Raw genomic sequence first — 12,949 nt, 5'->3', positions numbered from 1 at the left:
CACAGAGGCACAGGCTAACTGCCCACACAGAGAGCAGTCAGTGGTCACGCATGCACATAAAACTCCTCGCCGGAGGTGCCAGCATTCTAGGGGCTTATTTCAACCGGGTCCCTGAACACATACACTCGTGACCACACTGGCGCAAAGCACTTAACAAAGAACAATACTAGCGCATGGCCGTGCGGCCATGCGAACCTTAAATAGCTGCAGCACGTACAGGACCTTCCTAGAAGGACCAATGAGAAGCTACACCAGAGCGTGGGCACCTACAGGACCTTCCTGAAGGAGCCAATGACCTTAGCTGCAGTATTAGATCATGTGACCCTCGATCTCCACTGAGAGATCCTACTCTGGGCATGCTCAGAACGAGCAAAGCAGGACTTAGACCCAGAAGCGTCTGCTCGCCGCTGCCCAGCACCGACTTCAATGGCAGAAGCAGGAAAGGCAGCAGTAACTTTTAGCACAGAGTCAGACTGAGCGATACGCTGGGACCGACATCTACGCTGGGACCGACATCTCCGCTGAGAAGGCTCCACTGCGGCAGGAGAAGAATGGGAGACTGCAGCGGATTCCCCCTGTGCAGAGGAGGGAACTCGACCCCTAACATTACCCCCCCTCCTAGGGCCCCCCCTCCTTGGGCCTCGCTATGTTCGAAGGCAGCAATGAGCTGCGGAGCCCGAATGCGCTCAGCAGGCTCCCAGGACCTATCCTCAGGACCGTAACCCTTCCAGTCCACCAAATAAAATTTTTTGCCACGAACCACCTTGTACCCCAAAATAGCGTTCACCTCGTAATCGTCCGTAGACGAACCCGATGTCCCAGAAGATGACTCAAAAAACCGGGACATGTATATGGGCTTAAGGAGGGACACATGAAAGGTGTCGGTGATACCTAGGCGTGGAGGAAGAGCTAGACAGTAGACCACAGGATTAACCTGTTCGAGGACCTTGAAGGGACCCAAGTAGTGAGGAGCAAACTTAGTGGACTCAACATGCAGCCTGATGTTACGGGCGGAGAGCCACACTAAATCGCTGGGAGCAAAGGTCGGAGCGGGGCACCGATGTGCATCGGCGGAAGACCTCATTCTCTCCTTGGAGGCCCGAATGGCATCCTGAGTGTGGTCCCAAATGTCCCGTGCCTCCACAGCCCAGTCTGCCACCCTGGAGTCGGCGGAAGACACGGGCATGGGCACAGGTACCCGCGGATGCTGACCATAATTAAGGAGGAATGGCGTCTGTCCAGTGGAGTCAGCTACCGCGTTGTTCAGTGCAAACTCTGCCCACGATAGCAAGGATGCCCAGTCATCCTGCCGGGCTGAGACAAAATGTCGCAGATATGTGACCAAGGTCTGGTTGGCCCTCTCTACCAACCCGTTCGTCTCTGGATGATAAGCAGAAGAGAGATTTAACTCAATACTGAGAAGATGACAAAGCTCTCTCCAGAACCGAGACGCAAACTGGGGACACCGGTCACTGACAATTTTGTCTGGCATACCGTGTAGGTGGAAGATGTGTTTAATAAACAACGCTGCCAAGGCCCGTGCAGAAGGTAGCCGTGGAAGCGGCACCAAGTGTACCATTTTAGAAAAATGATCGGTGATAACCCAAATGACGGTACAGCCACGAGACTTAGGCAAACCCACCACAAAGTCCATCCCGACCATCTCCCAGGGCCTATCTGCCACCGGCAGAGGATATAATAACCCAGCTGGCCGTTGTCGAGGAGACTTATTTTTGGCGCAGGAGACACACGCCCGAACATAGTCTGCGACATCACGAGCCATATGCGGCCATCAGCATGTCCTCGCCAGTAACTCAGATGTCCTTTTGAAACCAAAATGTCCACCCACCCTGGACGAGTGTGCCCAAGAGAGAACCTCCGGTCGCAAACCGGATGGTACAAAAGTCTTGCCCGGAGGCACAGACTCTAGCGAAAACCGGGGCCACAGTTCTCAGGCTCTCGGTGGGGACAATAAGCCGAGGCTCCTCTTCCTCCTCCACAGATGACACAACGGAGCGAGAGAGAGCGTCGGCACGAATGTTCTTCTCCCCAGAAAGGAAATGGAGGGTGAAATGAAACCGGGAGAAGAACAAGGACCATCTTGCCTGGCGAGAATTTAACCGCTGGGCTGTCTGCAGGTACACCAAATTTTTGTGATCTGTGTAGACTTGGAAGGGAAAACGAGCTCCCTCCAAGAGATGTCTCCACTCCGAGAACGCCAACTTCATGGCTAGCAACTCCCTGTCCCCAATGGAATAATTCCTCTCTGCTGGTGAGAAGGTTTTAGAAAAGAAGAAGCAAGGATGCTTCCGACCTTGAGCATCCTTTTGGAAGAGGACTGCTCCAGCACCAACAGATGAGGCATCCACCTCAATGATAAATGGCCTATCTACATCGGGGCGATGTAGGATGGGAGCGCTAGCGAAGTGAGACTTTATGGAGTTAAAGGCCTTGGAGACCTCCACAGACCACAATTTGGGATTTGTTCCCTTCTTGGTGAGGGCAACCAAGGGAGCTACCAAAGTCGAGAAGTGCGGAATAAACTGACGATAATTTATGAACCCCATAAAGCACTGCACCGCTTTAAGAGAATGGGGTTCCTGCCAGTCCATCACAGCCTGTAGTTTGGCAGGATACATGGCCAATCTCTGGGCGGAGATGATATAGCCCAGGAAAGGTAAGGACTCCTGCTCAAACACACACTTCTCCAACTTGGCATAGAGGAAGTTTGCCCGTAGGAGGTCGAAGACTTTGCAAACATCTCTCCGGTGGGAGTCAATATCTGGAGAGTAGATGAGAATATCATCCAGATAGTCTACGACCGAGGTGGTGAGCATATCCCGGAAGATGTCGTTCACAAAGTCTTGGAAAACGGCTGGGGCATTACAGAGCCTGAAGGGCATCACCAGATATTCATAGTGCCCATCCCTGGTGTTAAAAGCCGTCTTCCATTTGTCCCCCTCACGGATGCGAATCAGGTTGTAAGCACCCCGCAGATCTAGTTTAGTAAACACCCTTGCTCCCCGAAGCCTATCGAAGAGCTCAGATATCAAGGGCAAAGGGTACTTATTCTTAACGGTGATGGCTGTAGTCTATGCATGGACGCAGTTCCCCATTCTTTTTCTGCACGAAGAAGAACCCAGCCCCAGCAGGTGACACTGACTTCCTGATGAACCCTCTTGCCAGATTCTCTTGAATGTACTGAGACACTGCCTCCGTCTCCGGGAGAGATAATGGATAAACTCGAACCCGAGGAGGCTCAGCACCAGGCAAGAGATCAATAGGACAGTCATAGAGGCGATGGGGCGGAAGGGTCTCCGCCGCCTTTTTGGAGAACACGTCCGCATAAGACCAATACTGCTTGGGGAGAGAGGATAGATCTGCGGGTACCTCTGTAGTAGCAACCTGAACGCACTCCCTCTGACACCTACCCCCACAAGATTCACCCCATCCCAAAATCCTGCCTGAGGACCACTCGATATGAGGAGAGTGGTACCGTAACCAAGGTATCCCCAACAGGACCTCATCAATTCCCTCAGGAATGACGAGCAGAGATATAATCTCCTGATGGGATGGCGACATGGACAGAGTAAAAGGGATGGTCTCGTGTGTTATCTGTGAGGGCAGTGACGACCCATTCACCACTCGTACCATCACTGGTTGAGCAAGCATAACCAGGGGTATTGCGTGACATTAGGCGAAGGCAGAAGACATAAAATTGCCCTCCGCCCTAGAATCCACGCAGAGCTCTACCGAGTGGGAGGATGAGACAATAATAATTGTCCCCTTAAAGGACAATTTGGAGGCAAACGTCACCGTGTCTAGTGTACCTCCACCTACTACCACTAGACGCTGACCTTTCCTCGACCGCTGAGAACATCTGGTGGCAAAATGTCCTGACTGCTGGCAAACATGACAAGCCTGGAGTGCACGAGCAGTCCGGGACTTAGAACCCGCTCGTGACACTTCCATGGCCTCATGTGACTCAGATACCATGACCGGAGATTTGAGAGGTTTGGCAAAGGTGGGAGCCAGCCGAAACCTCTGCCTACACTGGGCTCGCTCTAACCTCCACTCAATAAAACGGAGGTCAATTCGAGTAGAGACCGATATTAACTCCTCCAGTGTGGCAGGAATCTCCCTAGTGGCCAGAGCGTCCATAACGTGATCAGCCAGGCCCCTCCAAAATATGGGGATAAGGGCTTTATCCGACCACTCCAGCTCAGAAGCCAGAGTCCGAAATCGGATGGCAAAATGGCTGACCATGGACTCACCCTGAGTTAATGCCAGCAGTTGGAGTGCCGTGTCATGGGTGACTTGAGGTCCTAAAAAGACCTGTTTCAGAGTGCTCAGGAACCGTGGAGCACTCTGCACCACATGATCGCCACGCTCCCACAGCGGCGTAGCCCACTCCAACGCCCTGTCCGACAAGGGAGACAGAATAAATCCCACCTTAGCCCGCTCAGTAGGGAAGCGTGCAGCCAGGAGCTCGAGATGAATAGAGCACTGACTCACTAAACCCCTACAAGATTTGCTGTCTCCAGAAAATTTTTCTGGCAGCGGGAGGCGAGATAATGTCGGAACAGGGGTGGCAGTGGACAAGGTAGCTGCAGCCACGCTAGCAGCCTGTACAGCAACTGCGGTAACATCCACAGCTGGGGTTGAGCTCTCGAGAGCCACCAACCTACCCTCCAGCTGCTGGATATACTGCAAAGTTTGCTGAATGTCCGCCATTTACTAGCCAGACCCTGGTGCTAGTATTATGTTACGGCTAGCGGAACGCACTGAATAAATAGAGATGTTTTTATTGATATTGGTGCGTTGGCAGCCCGGGGTCCACCTTGCAGGAGTACCTGCTGCTAGCAACGGCGGCACGATATGGCGGTATGGACTAACTCAGTTACTTCACCGAGTAGTCGTTAAAGAAAAGCACTGTGCCCTGTTAGGCTTCACAGAGGCACAGGCTAACTGCCCACACAGAGAGCAGTCAGTGGTCACGCATGCACATAAAACTCCTCGCCGGAGGTGCCAGCATTCTAGGGGCTTATTTCAGCCGGGTCCCTGAACACATTCAAACACAAACTCCTCGCCGGAGGTGCCAGCATTCTAGGGGCTTATTTCAGCTGGGTCCCTGAACACATACACTCGTGACCACACTGGCGCAAAGCACTTAACAAAGAACAATACTAGAGCATGGCCGTGCGGCCATGCGAACCTTAAATAGCTGCAGCACATACAGGACCTTCCTAGAAGGACCAATGAGAAGCTACACCAGAGCGTGAGCACCTACAGGACCTTCCTGAAGGAGCCAATGACCTTAGCTGCAGTATCAGATCATGTGACCCTCGATCTCCACTGAAAGATCCTACTCTGGGCATGCTCAGAACGAGCAAAGCAGGACTTAGACCCAGAAGCGTCTGCTCGCCGCTGCCCAGCACCGACTTCAATGGCAGAAGCAGGAAAGGCTGCAGTAACTTTTAGCACAGAGTCAGACTGAGCAATACACTGCGACCGACATCTCTGCCGAGCAGGCTCCACTGCGGCAGGAGAAGAATGGGAGACCGCAGCGGAGATGGACCGAGATTCCCCCTGTGCAGAGGATGGAACTTGACCCCTAACATTAGTTCCTCTCTAAAAAGAACTAATACATACTATGTCAAACATGCGTTTAGTTTTTTCACATAGTGTCCAAAATATTGTATTCTTCCTCGAATCAGATATGAGTTGGATACAAAAATAATACCAAACAGTCTTCATCCCTGAAGATAAAGGAATAATGAGATGAAAGACGCCTGACTTACGGAAAGCAAAATTGTTGTGAAAAGTCCAATCCCAACTTGAAGCTTGCGACCAAAGGAATTGGTGTCAGGATGATAGCAGCGTTGCAGAGAAGTCTACAGTACTAAGGCAGATTGGTGGATTCCTACAGCTTATTAGCAAAGCATTACCTTAGGTTTATGAAGCCACACACAATTTATATCCCTGCAGCATCCATTAATGCATCACCCCCTATGAGTGAATGTGATTGCTCAGCAAACAATAAGACGCTAATGTCCCTAGACTTCAATCTGTAAATATTGAGTTACTGTTATTCTCTGATGTAGATTATAAACTAAAAATAGCAGACTGTAAAACCGGTTTCTAGTGGGTTCTCCTTAAGGCAGTATGCAATTGAGTAGGATTTTATCAGCAACCTGAGGTGGCGCAGTCAAGATTTCATTAGTTTATTAGCTTTAGCAGAAGAGGAGAGTGACTGCGGAATTGAAATAGGTTTATCTAGAGAGGTAGTTCGGTCCCGGTTTGTCATTTTAATGTACTTTAAACTAAAGACACATTCACATGTATTGAAAGTATCATGGTGGGAGGTTGTATAATGAAGGAAGAACACATTGCAGTTCTTGACAGCATTGCCTGGAACACAAGTGCAATTTGCCTGCCTGGAGATACCTGAAGATCCTCCACCCTGAGAGGCCAATTTAGGTGGATCCCCTCCACTCTAGGCAAAAGCTCAATTTTAAAGGGAATATATCTATTTTTTTAAAAAACAGATACTGATATAAGTGTTTTTCATTATTTTATTTTTTATAATATTTATTTTTGCATTCTATTTTATTTGCATAATTTATTAAGAGGCCAATCCTGTCTGAAATCTGAACCCCATTAAGAGATATGCTTTTAGGTAGCTAGAGTACATGGACCTCAGAAACCAGTACTCTAGAGATGGTCATTGATATCCACAGGACCGTTTTCTAGTCATGCTCTGTGATCTGTATAAATTAGAGATGAGCGGATCAAGAAAAATTCAAATTCACCTGTTTGCGCATATTTCCCCCCATAAAATTCAAGTCGCTTAGAATGACCCAGTATCAGCACGGGTTTACTAGGGACCGTTCATGTCAGACTAATTTGATCAGCTTCTATGAAGCGGTAAGTTCCGGACTGGACCAAGGGAACCCAGTAGATGTAGTGTATATGGACTTTTCAAAAGCTTTTGATACGGTGCCACATAAAAGGTTGATACATAAAATGAGAATAATGGGGATAGGGGAAAATATGTGCAAGTGGGTTGAGAGCTGGCTCAGGGATAGGAAACAAAGGGTGGTTATTAATGGAGCACACTCAGACTGGGTCGCGGTTAGTAGTGGGGTACCACAGGGGTCAGTATTGGGCTCTCTTCTTTTTAACATATTTATTAATGACCTTGTAGGGGGCATTCAGAGTAGAATTTCAATATTTGCAGATGACACTAAACTCTGCAGGGTAATCAATACAGAGGAGGACAATTTTATATTACAGGATGATTTATGTAAACTAGAAGCTTGGGCTGATAAATGGCAAATGCGCTTTAATGGGGATAAATGTAAGGTCATGCACTTGGGTAGAAGTAATAAGATGTATAACTATGTGCTTAATTATAAAACTCTGGGCAAAACCGTCAATGAAAAAGACCTGGGTGTATGGGTGGATGACAAACTCACATTCAGTGGCCAGTGTCAGGCAGCTGCTACAAAGGCAAATAAAATAATGGGATGCATTAAAAGAGGCATAGATGCTCATGAGGAGAACATAATTTTACCTCTATACAAGTCACTAGTGCGACCACACTTAGAATACTGTGTACAGTTCTGGTCTCCGGTGTATAAGAAAGACATAGCTGAACTGGAGCGGGTGCAGAGAAGAGCGACCAAGGTTATTAGAGGACTGGGGGGTCTGCCATACCAAGATAGGTTATTACACTTGGGGCTATTTAGTTTGGAAAAACGAAGGCTAAGGGGTGATCTTATGTTAATGTATAAATATATGAGGGGACAGTACAAAGACCTTTCTGATGATCTTTTTAATCATAGACCGGTGACAGGGACAAGGGGGCATCCTCTACGTCTGGAGGAAAAAAGGTTTAAGCATAATAACAGACGCGGGTTCTTTACTGTAAGAGCAGTGAGACTATGAAACTCTCTGCCATATGATGTTGTAATGAGTGATCCATTACTTAAATTTAAGAGGGGACTGGATACCTTTCTGGAAAAGTATAATGTTACAGGGTATATACACTAGATTCCTTGATAAGGCGTTGATCGAGGGAACTAGTCTGATTGCCATATGTAGGGTCGGGAAGGAATTTTTTTCCCCATGTTGGAGCTTACTCTTACCACATGGGTTTTTTTTGCCTTCCCCTGGATCAACATGTTAGGGCATGTTAGGCTATGGGTTGAACTAGATGGACTTAAAGTCTTCCTTCAACCTTAATAACTATGTAACTATGTATTATCTACAAATTTAAAGGGAACCTGACACCAGAAATAATGCTATATTAACCTGTAGATATGGGGCTAACCTGCAAGTTAATAGCGTTATAATGCTGCCCGGCGCCTACACGCAGCCGAATGCAGCTGGAAGAAAATGATCTTTATTCTCCCCGCCAGCATTCGGCTTCAATGATCGCTCTGAGAATACTGAGCGGCCCTTGTAACCACGCCCCCGGCCCTCACTGCCGCAATGCAGAGGTAGTATCAGTCAGGGCTAGGGGAGCGATTACAGCGGCTGCTCTGTATTCTCAAGAGCGATGACTGAAACCACGGCGCCCCGCCCCCTTGACTGAAATAAATGTAAATAATATTTTTAAAAGTTCATTTTCTCTCTGAAATCGGCTGCGTGCAGGTGCCGGACAGCATAATGACGCTGTTAATCTACAAATTAACTGTATATCTACAGGATAATATCATTATTTTTGGTGACAGGTTCCCTTTAATGTCCCTTATAATGCTCTGAGGTCTCTCCAGACTCTAATGCATAATAAACATAAGATGTAAACAAAATATAAAAAATCTTTATACTCACCCTGTCTAACTCTTACCGCATCTTCAGATTACCGCCACTTATGCTGAAATTCCTGGGATTCTCATGCTGGGTTGGCGCCTCCAGCTTTGATGGGGCCCAGAAGAGTTAAGCCTATGTGCGCAATGTCACAGTGCACAGTGTGATATCATAATGCCGTGACCTTTTCTGCACTGTACAGAACCTTCTGAGATACTCATAATAGTTGTATATCCCAACCCAATTTGAAAGGCCTAGGGATTTCAACACTACTGTAGTCATTTTAAAAATGTGGGAAGGACTGGATGCGTGATGTAGAGAGAATGGAAAGGTGACGATAAGGATTTTTTTTACATTTTGATGGCCTTTTACAATTTGGAAAAATGGTGACTAGTGAATTACAAAAAAATGCTCAATTTGGCAAATGTGGATTTTTATGAAATTCGAGTAGAATTCAATTTCACTTGAATTTAGTTGCTCATTTCTAGTAGTTTTTCATCCTCACAGAAGGTATAATTAAGTGTCCCTGGAGCTGTTCCTCACTTCTACCCCTCCCTAATTGGGTGTTATGTCACAGATCAGGTAGCGTGACCTGTTCCTGGATGTTACCAGCAGTCAGCCCCCTGACACCATCTGCTTCCATTCAGTCCAATATCAGAGGGCATGATGGGGGTGTGGCCTGCTTTCCACTGCTAGCAGCAGCCAGTCTGCTGATAATATCTCCTTCCCTGCAGTCCTAGTTCAAGTAGTAGGCCATGCCCTCTGATCTAGAACTAAATACAAGCAGATATTATCAGGAACTAGTAGCTGCTAGCAGCCTGGAGCAGGCCATGCCCCCCATTTCAGACTGAATAGAAGGTCATCAGGGACTAAGGGTACCGTCACACAGTCACACTTTGATCGCTACGACGGCACGATCCGTGACGTCGCAGCGATCGTATGAGTATCGCTCCAGCGTCGTAGACTGCAGTCACACGTTGCAATCACGGCGCTGGAGCGATGCCGAAGTCCCCGGGTAACCAGGGTAAACATCGGGTAACTAAGCGCAGGGCCGCGCTTAGTAACCCGATGTTTACCCTGGTTACCAGCGTAAAAGTAAAAAAAAACCAAACAGTACATACTCACATTCTGGTGTCTGTCCTCCGGCGTCTCAGCTTCTCTGCACTGTGTAAGCACAGCGGCCGGAAAGCACAGCGGTGACGTCTGACGTCAGACGTCACCGCTGTGCTCGCTTTCTGGCTGGCCGCCGCTCACAGTGCAGAGAAGCTGAGACGCCGGAGGACAGACACCGGAATGTGAGTATGTACTGTTTGTTTTTTACGTTTACGCTGGTAACCACGGTAAACATCGGGTTACTAAGCGCGGCCCTGCGCTTAGTTACCCGATGTTTACCCTGGTTACAAGCGAACACATCGCTGGATCGCTGTCACACACAACGATCCAGCGATGTCAGCGGGAGATCCAGCGACGAAAGAAAGTTCCATACGATCTGCTACGACGTACGATTCTCAGCAGGATCCCTGATCGCTGCTGCGTGTCAGACACTGCGATATCGTATGGATATCGCTGGAACGTCACGGATCGTATGGTCGTAGCGATCAAAGTGTGACTGTGTGACGGTACCCTTACAGCAACTAGCAGGGAGCAGGCCACTCCCCCTGATATCAGACTGAATACAAGCAGATGGTATCAGGGGGCAGGGCTGCTGTTGGCAGCCAGGAGCAGGCGACGCCTCCTGATGTAATGTCCCATGAGGGAGGGAGAGCACCAAGGAGCAGCTCCAGCATCACAGAATTACAGATACTGTAAGGCTAAGTTCACACGTTGCAGAATTGCCGCGGAAATTTCCGCGGCAATTCTGCGCCTCCTGCCGCGGGTATATCACATGCAGAATTAGCATGCATATACCCGCAGAAAACTAGCATTTTGCAAGCATAATTAGCTTGCAGAATGCTAGAGTTTTCCAAGCGATCTGTAGCATCGCTTGGAAAACTGACTGACAGGTTGGTCACACTTGTTAAACATAGTGTTTGACAAGTGTGACCAACTTTTTACTATAGATGCTGCCTATGCCACATCTATAGTAAAAGAATGTTTAAAAATAATAAAAAAATAAAAAACATGGTTATACTCACCTGCAGACCTCAGCGGCGTCCGTTCCTATAGCTGTTGTGCGGTGAAGGGCCTGTGATGACGTCACGGTCTTGTGATTGGTCACGTGACCAGTCACATGCGGTCTCGCGACCAATCACAAGACCGTGACGTCATCGCAGGTCCTTCACCGCCCAGCAGCTCTAGGAACTGAAGCGGTAGCGTGCAGCGGAGAGGCCGGAAGACTGCGGGGGACATCGAGTGTGAGTATATCGCTATTTTTTATTTTAATTCTTGTATTTTTTACCAATTATATGGTGCCCAGTGCGTGGAGGAGAGTCTCCTCTCCTCCACCCTGGGTACCAACCGCATATAATCTGCTTGCTTCCCGCATGGTGTGCACAGCCCCGTGCGGGAAGTAAGCAGATCAGTGCACTCCTATGGCTGCAGAATCGCCGCGATTCCGCAATTTTAATGAACATGCTGCGTTTTTTTCTGGAATGCAATTCCGCTCAGGAAAAAAATGCAGCATGTGCACAAAAAATGCGGAATGCATTCTGTTACATAGGATGCTTAATGGTAGCGTTTTTTTCACGGTTTTATAGCGTTTTTATAGCGAAAAACCGCGAAAAAAACGCGAAAAATATGCTACGTGTGCACACAGCCTAAGGATGGAAAACAGCGCTATTAACCCCTTCCCAACATTGGACATACTTATATGTCATGGTCATATGGTATTTACCGGCCTTGATCATATGGATATGTCATGTCTTTAATGTAGCATTAAAATTCTGATGCCATCTTGGAGCTGATCACATGGGGTCATTGTCCCAGGAGGTAGCGAGCCCCCCCCTGCCACTATGATTGCTGTAATTGGTTGTAATTGTTTCTCAGTGTTTCAGGCAGTCAGAGCACCTATCATAGGCTGGAGCCTAGCAACACCAGGATCACCAGTGCCAGCTCTGATTGGTGCAACGATTACATCGATTACACCAAACAGAGCGCACAGACGCAGTGTGACCTGGCAGTGACAGCCCTGTACTTCCTTATTCTAGCTGTGGAATTGTGCGGGGTGGTCACTCTGTCCCTCTGTGTGCTGTGCTGGGCCTTATGGTACCAAAGAAGCCTCTAACAGTACAATTCTTGCTGCTGCTTGTCTGTGCTCCTGCTGAAGAAAGAAGAGTTCCTGATCCTTGCCTGATCTTTCCTAATCCACCCCTATCCTCCTCTCCCCCCTTTCTCTCATTTTCCCCATCTCTGCCCCCTTCTGCTGCCGAGTGCTGATTGGTACTTGATCGCTGATCAGTACTTGATCGCTTGATTTTTGACAGTTTTTTTGTTCATGCGTCCTTCAGCCACCAAGAATTGATCAGTGACATAAATCACTGATCTGCACTCCTGCTCTGTTTTCAAAACTTTTTTTTTCACTAACTATTACCTCCCTTTACACGGCTCCCCGTGTGTGTCCCACAGACGCTGAGCCACTGATCGGACGTACACCACTGATGAGCACTCGTGCTTGTTTTTGGCAAGGACTTTTTTTCCCTGTCCATTTTTTTCTTCCATTTTTTGCACCACATAGTAGGTGCGTCCAACAGAAGTTGAGCACTGCTAGGTGACAAACATCGCTATCAAGCCTCCGGTTGTGTGTTTGCTTTTTTTAAAAAAAGAAATCTAATAAAAAATCATTTAGATTAGTTGATAGAATTAAATTAGGGACAGTAAAAATATAATGTAGTAATCATCTTCTACAACTTTTTTTGCTGAAGTGAGTTAGTGTCAGATAGAAAACACTGAAAAAAATGTAATTTAGATTAGGGACAGTAAAATATACCATAGTAATCGTCATTTACTACAGTACTTTTTACTGAATTGAGTTAGTTAGTGTCAGATAGAAAAGACTAAGAAAAAAGCAATTTGGATTAGGGACTGTAAAATATACCGTAGCGATCGTCGTCTATTACAGTATTTTTTACTGATTTGAGATAGTGTGCATCATCAATGATGAATCCTACAGCTGTCGAGCGCTGATCACTGATGCACA

General features: G+C 47.6%; 1 protein-coding gene across 3 annotated transcripts in view; it reads right to left on the bottom strand.

The window, feature by feature from the left end:
- Positions 1-12,949, bottom strand: part of CRHR1 (corticotropin releasing hormone receptor 1) — a 356,198-nt gene that overhangs the window by 58,872 nt on the left and 284,377 nt on the right. Inside the window, exon 1 of one of the 3 annotated variants that reach the window (XM_077252718.1) lies at positions 8,839-8,941. The exons of 1 other annotated variant lie outside the window; for it this stretch is intronic. The gene's annotated coding sequence lies outside the window, so the exon portion shown is untranslated. Of the gene's footprint in view, positions 1-8,838; positions 8,942-12,949 lie in introns of those variants that run through there. One more of the 3 variants, XM_077252717.1, reaches the window with a different exon arrangement.

This window comes from Ranitomeya variabilis, chromosome 4 (genome assembly GCF_051348905.1).
Source record: "Ranitomeya variabilis isolate aRanVar5 chromosome 4, aRanVar5.hap1, whole genome shotgun sequence".
NCBI lineage: Eukaryota > Metazoa > Chordata > Amphibia > Anura > Dendrobatidae > Ranitomeya > Ranitomeya variabilis.
Note: the sequence above shows the minus strand (reverse complement) of the source record. Positions and strands in the feature narration are given on the sequence as shown.